At 45.3% G+C, this 13,714-nt stretch overlaps 1 protein-coding gene across 3 annotated transcripts in view; it reads left to right on the forward strand.

Moving 5' to 3' along the window:
- Nucleotides 1–13,714, forward strand: part of LOC116988938 (cytochrome P450 2D6-like) — a 160,972-nt gene that overhangs the window by 62,863 nt on the left and 84,395 nt on the right. The window lies entirely within an intron of this gene.

The raw sequence follows: 13,714 nt of genomic DNA on the forward strand, positions 1-13,714 counted from the left end.
GTCCGATCAAAGATAATTCAATGGTCTCCAATGAGGTACACAGCTGCTCAGGACTGCTCTCTGGTTGTTTGTACAATGGTTCAGTTGCCAGATAATAGCTGGGAAGAAACTGTCCCTGAATCTGGAGGTGTGAGGCTTCACACATATATACCTCTTGCCTGATGGGAGAGAGAAGAAGAGGGAGTGGCCAGGGTAGACTGGTCCTTGATTATGCTGCTGGCCTTGCCTCAGTGTAAATGGAGTCATTGGAATGAATGTCAGTTTGTGTGATTGTCGGGGCTTCGTCCACAATTCCCTGCATTTGCTTGCGGCTTTGGATGGAGCTGTTCCAAAACCATGAATTGATGCACCCCGATAAAATGCTTTCTACGCAGCATCTGCAGAAGTATTCGGCGGGTGACGTTTCTGGTTGGGACCCTTCTGACTAATGGTAGTAGTCGGCAGATAGCTGGGAAAGAAAGTTGGGCAGGGTAAAGCTCGACAAGTGAAAGGAGGACGGGGGATGTTGGCAGATGAGTGGAGTCAATAACAAAACAAGACATGAAAAAGAAACAAAAGGTGTCAGATAGGAGACAATAGACTTAAAGCCTGTGGAATAAACCAGTGCAGCGTCTGGTGAGAAAGTAACGACTGTTCTGTCTTTGTTCAATGTTTCATTTGGCCTCCATGAGTGAGTTACAATGACACTCATGCTTTCTCCCATCTCCTCCACATTAAGCTGCGGAAGAAGTACGGCGATGTGATGAGCTTGGACTTTGGGTGGACAAACGTGGTGGTGTTGAGCGGCTACAAGGCCCTGAAAGAGGCGCTGGTGAAGAAATCAGAAGATTTTGCGGGTCGACCAGATCTCCCAGTATACAAAACGCTCTTTCAGCAGATTGGAGAAGGTGAGTGTGAAGTGGGCTCCAGAGACAGTAAATAAATGGTGAGAAAGGCAGTGTAGCTTATGTCGTCTGCAGGGACTTTGGTCAGACCTTTTTTAAGTCCTCACGTGGGCAACTGGCCAAAGACATTAGAGCCATTGGGTGCCAAACCAAATAGGCAAATTGGATCAAAATTGGCTTGGTACATGGAAGCAGAGGGTGGTGGTGGAGGGTTCTTTCTGTTACTTGGCTTATTCCTGCTGTCTTACTTGAATAAATGCACCATATTTGCTGTCATCCAGTCATCTGGCACCTCATGTTTGGCCTGTAAAGATTCAAACATTTCTGTCACGGGTCTAGCAATTTAGAGCAGCCTCTGATACACGTCAGATCCAGAAGATTTCTCCACCTTTAACCCTGCGAAAACATCAAATATCTTCGCATTTATTAGGTTAACGTGCCTTTGAATTTCTCTATCTCTCTCCCTGAATTCTCCCGCTATGAAGTCCTTTGTCCCAGTGAATACAGATCACACATTTTCCACTTTTGCCGAAACTCCAAGATCTACACTGCCTCTCTTTTTATTCAACCCACTCTCGTTCTGTCAGTTTTTATACTTACAACGGAAGGTACTCTTTCAAGGTATCCTTCGGGGGGATGCGACTTCTCTTGCCGTATTCCCCGTCTCCGTCTCAGCCTGCGCCGAGGCCTAATAGCGGAGCTGGGGCAGCGTTCCGACAGCAGCGGCGACCCGACCCGACCTCGGAGCTGGGGCAGCGACAACGGTGACCCGGCCTCGGTGTTGGGGCAGCGGCAGCGGCAATGGCGACCCGGCCTCGGAGCTGGGGCAGCGGCAGCGGCAACGGCGATCCGGCCTCGGAGCTGGGGAAGCGGCAGCGGCAACGGCTAACCGGCCTCGGGGCTGGGGCAGTGTTCCGGCGGCAGCGGCCACCCGACCCGACCGCGGGCCCAGTGGACGACATCGTCAGGAGCTCGCAGGTCACAGGTTGGTGACCTGTTCCCCGGCGCTCCCGCAACAACAGCTGCGTCCGCTGGACAGGAGGGCCGCAGCTTCGGCAGCTTCGACCACCCCGGGCCGCGGAGTTGAACCGGCCCATTCGCGGAGCTCGGATTCAGCCGCGGGACTGACATTACTTACCATCGCCCGGCGGGGTCACAACATCTGAAGCCTGGATCGCCTCGGCGCAGAGGGAGAATAAGAAGGGATGAGACAAAGACTTATGACTTTTGCCTGCCTGGTGAACTCACTGTGGTGGATGTTAATTTGTTTATTTTGTGTTTTTGTCATTTTTACTATATGTAGGACTGCAAGGCAACGGAATTTCGTTCAGACCGCAAGGTCTGAATGACAATAAAGGCTACTTTGACTGACTTTAACTTGTTGTCCTGTGTACCATAACTGCAGTTTCAGCTAAAAGCCAGTCTGTGAGGATTATGCCATAAATATTATTGGCTTTGGCCATTAACTGAGAAAAAAAACCCTTTTGAAGTGCCTTGAATTGCGGGTGTAGGTTTCACCACTAGTTACTCTATTAAATTATGTAAATAAGTGGAATTGCCAATGCACAGCCTTTGAGACCTAGCAGGTCGATCAGTGTGACCAGTGTCAACCTGTTCCCAGGTCTTCTTGGCAGTGAAAATCCTACAGATTGCTTAATCCTGTCTCAATGTTAACACAACTGTACACTTTGAGAACGAGGATTGTATGAACAGATGACAAACCCCCACCACAAGGAGGGCCTGGGTTATTCTCTCAATTTCTGTAGGCTCTATTCAAAGGACTGGCTGAAAACAAATCTGAATGAACCAATATTCCTGCAATCTCCATCCAGGTATCGGGTTTGCAAAGTATGGTGACTGGTGGAAAGAGCAGAGGAGATTTGCACTTACGACGCTGAAAAATCTTGGGGTCGGAAAGAAGTCTCTTGAATTGCGAATTACAGAAGAGGCTGGATTTTTAAAACAAGCCTTTCAAGGTGAACAAGGTGAGTTGATACTGAGGAAGCCTCTGCCTTATTTCATTGTCACACTACTGCGGGAAATTTCACTCTTTGGCAAAGCCTGTGTTTAGCAGAAGGAAAGTATGCTTTAATGGCCATTTGGAAAAGATCCATCAGTTTAAGCTCAAAATCTCTCTGATCAAAACATCTCCAATTTTCCTGCACTTTTGCCAATGGAAGAGAAATAATTGGACCAGAGTTGCCCTTGAGGCTTGGGGATGTGGGGGGTGGGTGGGGGGGGGGGGATAAAATAGCTGTGATAATGTTTCACCTTTCTGTTGAAGATAGAGCATGGCTCACCTGAGAGGGATGACACTGGTTCACAGCTGCTTGTGGTAGAGCTCAAAAGCAAAGCTCAACCATTTGCATTGATGTTGCTTGTCCCATGTGAAGAGCTTCCAATCTGTGCACCCAGACCAAAACTGCCACGTGAGTCAACCAAGGTACATTAGGCCATGTGACTGAACATTTGATCAAAGGTTTTGAGCAGCATCTGAATGGCAGAGAGAGTTGGACAGACAAAGTGGTATGGACCTGGAAGTTGTCAGGTTTAGAGAACACGAGAAGTAGGAGCAGGCAAAAATCCCTCCTTCGTAGATTATCTGAACTCTGGCTTTCGCTCATAAACCCGTCCAACCCCTTAACTCTTAATCGTACTGTGGTCTGGAAATGAACAGGGAACCCATTTAGCTGAAGGGGTAATGTAAACGATGAAGGATGCAAAAGGCCCAGAATTGGGGAAAGAGGGTTGCGGTGCTGGAGAAGGGTTACAGAGATGGGACAAATCCCATGGAGGGACTAAGCATTTAAGGTGAGGGATTTGCTGAATCTCATAGGAAGGATTGCATCAAGGATTTGGGCAACAGGTTTGAAAGAGTTCGTGTTTAAGGAAGGTGGAATCCAAAGACTGGCTAGGAGAGCATTGAAGAACCAAGGTTGTATAAGTGAGAACCTTTTGTGCTGTTAAGCAGTGTTACAAATCACTGGAAATGGGAACCTCATGAAGAAGCAACAATGAGCAGTTTGTGCCAACAGGAGTGGAAAGGATAGACAATAGGTGTAAGTGTAGGCCATTCGGCCCTTCGAGCCAACACCGCCATTCACTGTGATCATGGCTGATCATCCACAATCAGTACCCCATTTCTGCCTTCTCCCCATATCCCTTTACTCCGCTATCTTTAAGATTGTAGTCATACAACCTTCATCTTATGTCAGCTGATATATGTCCTACTACAGACTGTTTCTTCAGCTTTTCATTGTTTCTACTGTCGCTACTTTGGGGGAAAAAAACTATAATACCTTTCCATTTATTCAGGTTGTCCTTTTGATCCACACTTCCACTTGACTTATGCAACTGCAAATATTATCTGTTCGATTATCTTTGGAGAATGTTTTGAATATTGTGACGAAAAGTTCCTTACTTTTTTGCACGTACTTGACGAAAGCTTTGTATTGGAAGGTGGATTTTGGGGCCAGGTAAAGCAGATTATTCATTTGACGATGTACCACTATGCAGGGCTCTCGCTTAACTTTTTTCCCCTGTTGCCAGCCGGGCAACCTTGGCAGCTTTTTAAGTTGCCAAATGACAGTTTAGGCGGTCATTTAAGATGGCTTGCATGATGCGTGCGATAATGTGCTCGGACGAAGTGCGTAGTTACCAGTCGGAATTATGCTCAAAGAAGCATTCACATATTATTTCTGCTTTAAATAAAGTCACAAACTAAACATTCACCAATCAAGACATGATATATCCCACTATGACATGCAGCAAAATTATAAGACAGTATCTCAACTCTTTATACACATTGCAATTAATGCAATTTCTATTCGTTCTTTCCACTGCCAAACAAAAATGTGGTTGGATTATTCACCGTATGATCAACCTGTGTCAATAAATCCTGGACCATGGTAACACATATGCGTACGTATAGTTGTGAATGGCGTACGAGAGAGAGAGAGAGAAGGGGGGCGAGGTATGGAGGAAGGAGGGTCAGCGCTCCTCGGCCAATATCGCCCCGCTGCCTTGGTCGTTGGGAACTCCTCGCCACTGCCTCCCTCATCCGCCAGCCAACGGGGCCGAGCGGTGCAGCTCAAAGATCCTACAGCCAGAGACGGAAACCGCTGTCAAAACATGGAGGGGACAGGGGGGACACAATTTCTTGGCGGCCGCGCGCGCATGCGCACACACACACGCGCGCGCGCGCGAGGCTTCGGAGGCTCAATCCAGCGCTAAATGCAGCTTAACTCTGCCTGTCTCACCGGGTTAACCAACAGTCCTGTCTGGACTGACGAGATACCAGCGCTGCTTCTCCACGCTGGCCATATTTCCCGCAAGTCCAGGAAGGGTTGTAAACTCACTTGGCGGGACAGGCAGAGTTAGCTGGGTTTAGCGCTGTTTCTCTGCGCTGGCCTGTCTGACTAATAGGATGGAAACGGGGGTGTTAAGGTCACTGGACAGAAGCAGAGAGAGACCAAGGGTTAAAGGTGGTCCCGGGTGTGTGGCCGCTTCCTTCCCACCGTCTCTCTCCCTCTCTCTCCACTCGCTGTGTTTACCTTTGTGAATGACAGGTGCGGGTTGTGCAGATCCACTTGTAGAAGGTTGCCGAGGAAAGGCAGAGCGTACCACCTCTTCATCAAGTCAAATGCCAGGGCAAAGACGGTGCAGAACACGGCCAGCGCCGGGAACCCGCCAAACACCCTGAGCACGACCCCAGGGAGAGCCAAGAACTCCATGTTCACCGGAGATAACGAGCGGCAAACTCACTATGATGGAGGGAGGCAAGGGGATGCCAGGAAGTATCCCCACCCTATTTACATAAACTTTCCAAAATCCCTCCGTGGGTGCGGGTCCGGTAAAGACTTCAATTGAAACGTTTACACCTACTAGGATTATTTTGCACAGGCATAGTCTACTTCCGCATTACGATCTCCGTCACCAGGCAAGTGTCAACCCACTGATGACATGCGGTTTGTGGATACAAGTCAGCTGTAAACGAGGAACTCCCCGCCGACCCCCAAATACCCATCTACAATAATCCCATTTGTTATCATCCTGCATCCACTCCTCACTGGTTCCACCACTCACCAACATACCAATTTACAGCAGCCAGTTTATCTCATTCAGCTGTTTTGGGGATATGGAAGTCTCGGAAGGAACCCCACCTTGCCCTCAACATCACTTGCACCATTTCTCACACCTGTCACCCATTTTCAGATCAATCTGAAAACATCTCAGGAGTCAAACTATCCGATGATATCTACTACAAACCCACTGACCCCCACAGCAACCTAGACGACACCTCTTCCCATCCTCCCACCCTGTCTCTTGTAAGGCCACCATCCCTTTCTCTCCGTTTCTCCACCTCTGCCGCATCTGTTCTCGAAATGAGGTTTTCCACTCCAGACATTTGAAAAATGTCGTCCTCATTCAGGAAACAGAGCTTCACCCCCACTGTGTGCGACCAAACTCTCATCTGCATCTCCTCCATATCACACAGTACTGCTCTAACTCCACCTTCCCCCTGACGGAACAGGATTAGAATTTCCTTAGTCCTTACCTTTCACCCCTCCACCCTCTGCTTCCAGCACATCATCCTTCAACATTTACGCAAGCTACAATGTGATCCCACCACCCGTCAAGTCTAACCCTCCCCGCTACCTTCTGCAGGGACCATTCTCTCCCTAATTCCCTGGTTTGCTCATCCCTCCCCACCCATCTCATCCATCCCCAGGCACTTCCACCTGCAACCATAAGAGGTGTAACACCTATCCATAGATCTCCACCCTCAGCTCTATTCAGGAGCCTGAACAGCCCTTCCAGGTGAGACACAATTTCATCTGTACTTCCTGAAAAACCTCGCATAATTGCAATCAGCCTACTCTACATTGGTGAGACCAAATGCAGATCAGGCGTCTACTATGCTAAGCACTTGCACTCTGTCCACTATGGCCATATTGTTTTCCAGTTAATGTTGTTTTTAAATTGTCTTCCCCTTCCCACACTGACCTGCATGTCCATATAACCATATAACAATTACAGCACGGAAAACAGGCCATCTCGGCCCTTCATGTCCGTGCCGAACACTTATTTTCCCCTAGTCCCATCTACCTGCACTCAGACCATAACCCTTCATTCATTTCCCGTCCATATACCTATCCAATTTATTTTTAAATGATAAAATCGAACCTGCCTCCACCACTTCCACTGGAAGCTCATTCCACACAGCTACCACTCTCTGAGTAAAGAAGTTCCCCCTCATGTTACCCCTAAACTTCTGTCCCATAATTCTAAAGTCATGTCCTCTGGTTTGAATCGTCCCTAGTCTCAATGGGAAAAGCTTATCCACGTCAACTCTGTCTATCCCTCTCATCACTTTAAAGACCTCTATCAAGTCCCCCCTTAACCTTCTGCGCTCCAAAGAATAAATACCTAACTTGTTCAACCTTCCTCTGTAACTTAGTTGCTGAAACCCAGGCAACATTCTAGTAAATTTCCTCTGTACTCTCTCTATTTGGTTGACATCCTTCCTATAATTAGGCGACCAAAATTGTGCACCATACTCCAGAATTGGCCTCACCAATGCCTTGTACAATTTTAACATTACATCCCAACTTCTATACTCAATGCTCTGATTTATAAAGGCAAGCATACCAAAAGCTTTCTTTACCACTCTATCTATATGAGATTCCACCTTCAAGGAACTATGCACATTTATTCCCAGATCCCTCTGTTCAACTGTATTCTTCAATTCCCTACCATTTACCATGTACGTCCTATTTTGATTTGTCCTGCCAAGGTGTAGCACCTCACATTTATCAGCATTAAACTCCATCTGCCATCTTTCAGGCCATTCTTCCAAATAGCCTAAATCACTCTGTAGACTTTGGAAATCCTCTTCATTATCCACAACACCCCCTATCTTGGTATCATCTGCATACTTACTAATCCAATTTACCACACCTTCGTCCAGATCATTGATGTACATGACAAACAACAAAGGACCCAACACAGATCCCTGAGGCACCCCACTAGTCACCTGCCTCCAACCCGACAAACAGCCATACACCATTACTCTCTGGCATCTCCCATTCAGCCACTGTTGAATCCATCTTGCTACTCCACCATTAATACCCAACAATTGAACCTTCTTAACCAACCTTCCGTGAGGAACCTTGTCAAATTATTGAAGTCCATATAGACAACATCCACTGCTTTACCCTCATCAATTTCCCTTGTAACCTCTTCAAGAAATTCAAGAAGATTAGTCAAACATGACCTTCCAGGCACAAATCCATGTTGACTGTTCCCAATCAGACCCTGTTTATCCAGATGCTTATATATATTATCTCTAAGTATCCTTTCCATTAATTTTCCCACCACTGACATCAAACTAACAGGTCTATAATTGCTAGGTTTACTCTTAGAACCCTTTTTAAACAATGGAACAACATGCGCAGGACGCCAATCCTCCGGCACTATTCCCGTTTCTAATGACATTTGAAATATTTCTGTCATAGCCCCTGCTATTTCTACACTAACTTCCCTCAATGTCCTAGGGAATATCCTGTCAGGACCTAGAGACTTATCCACCTTTATATTTTTCAAAAATGTCAGTACTTCCTCTTCTTTGAATCTCATAGTTTCCATAGCTACTCTACGTGTTTCCCTTACCTCACATAATTCAATATCCTTCTCCTTGGTGAATACCAAAGAAAAGAAATTGTTCAATATCTCCCCCATCTCTTTTGGCTCTGCATATAGCTGTCCACTCTGACTCTCTAATGGACCAATTTGATCCCCCGTTATTCTTTTGCTATTAATATAGCTGAAGAAACCCTTTGGATTTACTTTCACCTTTAGCAACCTCATATCTTCTTTTATCTTTTCTAATTTCTTTCTTAAGATTCTTTTTACATTCTTTATACTCCTCAAGCACCTCATTTACTACATGCTGCCTATAATTATTGTAGATCTCTCTCTTTTTCCGAACCAAGTGTCCAATTTCCCTTGAAAACCATGGCTCTTTCCAATTTTTACTATTTCCTTTCAATCGAACAGGGACATAAAGATCCTCGGCCTTCTCCACTGTCACGGTGAGGCCAAACACAAACGAGAGGAACAGCACCTCATATTCCATCTGGGCTGTCTACAATCCAACGGCATGATCACTGAATTCTCCAATTTCAAAGAACACGCACACCCTATCATCCTTTTCTCTCTCCTGTCTACCTTGGTCCCCTCACACACACCCATCACTCCCCAATACACCCCATTACTGTTTCTTTCCCACTTCCCCCATTTGCCCCATCTGCCCATCTCCTACAATCTCCTTGCACTGGCATTTCTCCAACATCTCCCCAGAGCTCACCCCCTTCACTCCCTGTTGTCTCCATCTGCCACCATCCATCTTCCTCAATTCAACTCTTCACTTTGCTATCAGATACCAGGAACTAGTGTTCTCCACACATCACCTCCCAGCCTCTGTCACTATCTACACCCCTCCCCACCTGATTTTTATAACTGCCAATCGACTCCTCTAATTCACCTACTGCTTGCTAGCACTTGTCCCACCACCTTATGACATCCACACTCCCTCAACAGTCCAGATGAAGGATCTCGACCCAAAACATCAGCTGTCCATTTCACTCCACAGATGGTGCCTGCAGCTCCCCTATTTTTTGTTCCCTCAATATCACCACTCTTTTCACTTCTGTAACTTCCTTGCAGCTATCCACCTCGATCTCCATCACTATGTGCTGCCCTAAGGAACATTCCCACTCACACAATAGCTCCCTTCACACTTAAGTAAATGGATTCCCTCCTTGATCTCTCAAAGGGTTTTCTCTCAGCACCATATCATTTTCCTTAATCAGTACTGATACCCCACACTTTTTTTTCCTTCCTTATCTGGACGTGCAAATTAATATGACATTTAGAATGATTGGTTCAAACTGAACATTTTGCTTAAATGATTTCATCAATCTCCTCGTAAAAGACTTTGTGTGGAGGAATGGTAAGTGATCATTCCTGTACACTTTGAGCCTGTTTACAAGTTATCACCATAACCCTGTACAGTTGTTTGTCTCTGCAGCACATCAAACCTGTTCACCACTCTTTACATGTACCTTTGCCCTCATGGCAGTCTTAATCTGCGCCCACCGACTGTATATTCAAGTTCATTACATGAAGGTGCTGCTTGTCAACCTGTTGCCCAATAAATGTATATTATTCAAACTAGCATATATTCCAGTTGAATTTGCCAATCAAAGGCATTTGAATACTTGTACCTGCAAAAGAATTATCCTTGACATTACTGTAGCTGTAACAAGCTGTAAAATGTGGGGTCACCCGTTAGCATTAGGAGAGTAGTGCTATTGACACAGATCATTATGGTCACTGGTGGTGTTGGTTCAGTGGCCGGTGGTGGCCACTATGTTTATTTCAGAGCAGCACCGATGTAGTCAATTAAAATGTGGACTTTCGCTCATCTTCCAGGCAGTGTAGCTAAGGTCAGAAACACATCCTTCCCCTCCATTTGAAATGAAATTAATTCTGGCTGGAGGTGCCATCTGAGCACATCATCAATTGCACTACATTCGTTATTTTATATTTTTATTTGTTTGGAAACAAATTTATAAGATTACAACAATCCATTGTGCCATTAGGCTAACATACACACAGTATAACAGGACGTGCAAATTAATATGACATTTAGAATGATTGGTTCAAACTGAACATTTTGTTTAAATGATTTGATCAATCTCATCGTAAAAGACGTAAAGTTTCTTCTACTTGTTTGCTCTAGTTGTACAAGTTAAAATTGGCCACTTTGTGAATATATTGATAGAAAGTCTGGAAAAAACGAATGGTTGCCTAGAAACTGGTTAGTAGCTGTAAAAAGACACGGAACTCAGAGAATAAATTCCACAGTGCAGTGGGCCCAAGGCATCATCGCACAAAGAAATCAACTAAACGCGGGTTGGGTGTCTAAGGTTGAGATCAGGGAGACCATGGATTCTCATGGGCTTCCTGATGGGTGGAAGTGTTTGGTCAAATGTTAGCTGCTAAGGATGGCAGTGGGACCCTGTATTTGTGGTCAAGGTGAAGATGGGTTCAAAGGATGGTGGGCGAGTGGGCCACACCAAGGATGCACAGAATCATAAGGTCATAAGTGATTGGAGCAGAATTCGGCCATTTGGCCCATCAAGTCTACTCCGCATTCAATCATGGCTGATCTATCTCTCCCTCCTAACCCCATTCTCCTGCCTTCTCCCCATAACTCCCGACACCTGTACTAATCAAGAATCTATCTATCTCTGCTTTAAAAATATCCATTGACGGCCTCCACAGCCTTCTGGGGCAATGAATTCCACACATTCACCACCCTCTGACTATATAAAATTCATTCTATCCCCTTCCTAAAGGAACCATTTAATTCTGAGGCTATGACCTCTAGTCCTAGACTCCCCCACTAGTGGAAACTTCCTCTCAACATCCAATCTATCCAAGCCTTCCACTATTTGGTATGTTTCAATGAGGTCCCCCCTCATTCTTCTAAACTCCAATGAATACAGGCCCACTGCTGTTAAACGCTCATCGTGTTAACCAACTCATACCTGGGATCATTCTTGTAACTGTCCTCTGAACCCTTTCCAGGGCCAGCACATCCTTCCTCAGATATGGTGCCCGAGGAACGTGAAGGAGGTTCTGTGTATTCTTATTGTAATGGCGATATACGAGTTGGTGGTGCAGCACCAATCTGAGATGTTCCCACGATTCCTCCCTTTAAGTACGTTGCTTAGAGACCACCACCCCACCCAGGGCCCGGTACTAACCTCTTGTGTACAGATGCCCAAGGAGCTGCATGACTGGCAATCACAAAAGCCACATTGCATAGGACACCACTGCTCGATTCCTGGGTCATCCGTGCATGATCAAGTCAGACCTACGGAGGATCCCACAGAGAGAATGACCGACTTCATACAATCGCCATGAAGTTCCCAATTTCTGATTAAGTTTCATAGGGATGTCATCGTGGCACATTTAGTAAAGTTGCTCCCTCACAGCTCCAGTGATCCAGTTTCAATCCTGACCTCCGGCTTCAATCCTGACATGCACATGTGGCGTGTGCATGTTCTCACAGTGACCATATGGATCTCATCCTACAACTCAAAGACGGGCATATCAGAAGATCAGGTGGCTGTTGAAGGTTGCCCATGGCGTAGGTGATGGTAGAATTTGGAAGGAGTTCATGGGAATGCAGAAAGTATACATGCAATGTTTATTAATGTAGGAACTCTGTAGGCTAGCATAGACTCAATGGACCGAAAAGTCTCAACCAAGATAATAATATTATATGGAAATATTTCGGACTGTTCAGTACTGTGACGCACATGGTTTAGTTTCTAGCCAGGTGACCCAAGCACTAGCAGACTGACTGTCCTGAAGGGATGATACAGATGACGGGGCAAGCCAGGTGACGGGGCAATAAACCACTTTCATCCCCCCTGGTGTGTAACAACCAATCAGTGAAAATTGCTTATCCAATGTTTGTTCACAACACATCTCGGGCTTGGGTGAAAAAGCCAGTAACTGAAGGGAGAAATGCTAGAGTAACTCAGCGAACCAGGCAACATATCTGGACAAAAGGAACAGGTGACGTTTTGGGTCGGGAAGAGCTATTGTTGTGGTTTTCAATGCTCAAATTAATTCAGATCACGTGGAGAATTCTTCAAGAAGTTCAAACTTTTATTTGCAAATAACAGCTAGTTCACCACGCATCAAATCACGTGAAGCTCTCTCCCGCTCTCTCTCCCAAGACAAAGGATCATCGCTTTTTATACCATTTTCAAATCAGCATGCCCCACCCCTGTTACATTTACATATCCAATCATTTGCTAACATTCCCTTATTACCAGCCAATCACTTGCTTCCACTTATCCCCTCCTTCCCAGTACATTTCCACATTTGCAACTGATGTAGGTGTCACATGACTCCTTGTGGCCCCTTCCCTTGCCATGTGTGTTTAACTCTTTTGTTCAGATTTCATTCCAACAAAGTGAAATTCACGAAAAATAAACACTTCCCAGAACCCACTTCTCAAAATACAAAAGATAAAGTGATCACACAATTTATATATACCACACATTGTTCCCATTAAACCTATACATCTTGGGAAATAATGTAACTTCTTAAACTACAGATCCAAACACAAAGATCCAATGTATGAAAATACAATATATATTTCCCAGATGACCTTCTTTATAAATCATATTTAAACTAACATTATCTTCCGTTACACACTTTAAAATAGAAATTTACTCTGTCTTTGCAAACTCACATCTCCCCTCTTCCCAGACCAGCAAGAGTCATAAAAATGTCTAATTTGACAAACGATAATTGTCTCTTGGCTATCTTACACGCCCTCCCCCTTTCTTGTTATCTCTAGGGCATGGCATTCCAACTTCATCCTTGGGCCTCTTTACGACTTTGCCATCACACTGACAACATTATTCAAAGGATTGTTACATTTCCAGCTCCACTACTCTTTCTTAAAGCCTTAGTCACCTTAGTTTTTATAAACATAAGAAATCCAACATACAAAGGTCACATACTCCCCACCCAACAACTTTTCCCTTCTCATCTATCTTTCCTCTTATCCCAACATGAGTATAATTAAACGTAGCTGACAGATCCTGAGGCGCCTTGCTATCTTAGACGAATATAAACAGTTGTCAGTCGTAAACGCTGAGCCCTTTGTGTTACAGAAGCGCTAAGGAATGTGGCCTGACGAAAAAGCATGTGGTCTGTGACGGCAGGTTCGTTTTTAT

The sequence above is a fragment of the Amblyraja radiata genome, chromosome 28, assembly GCF_010909765.2.
Source record: "Amblyraja radiata isolate CabotCenter1 chromosome 28, sAmbRad1.1.pri, whole genome shotgun sequence".
NCBI classification, from domain to species: Eukaryota; Metazoa; Chordata; class Chondrichthyes; order Rajiformes; family Rajidae; genus Amblyraja; species Amblyraja radiata.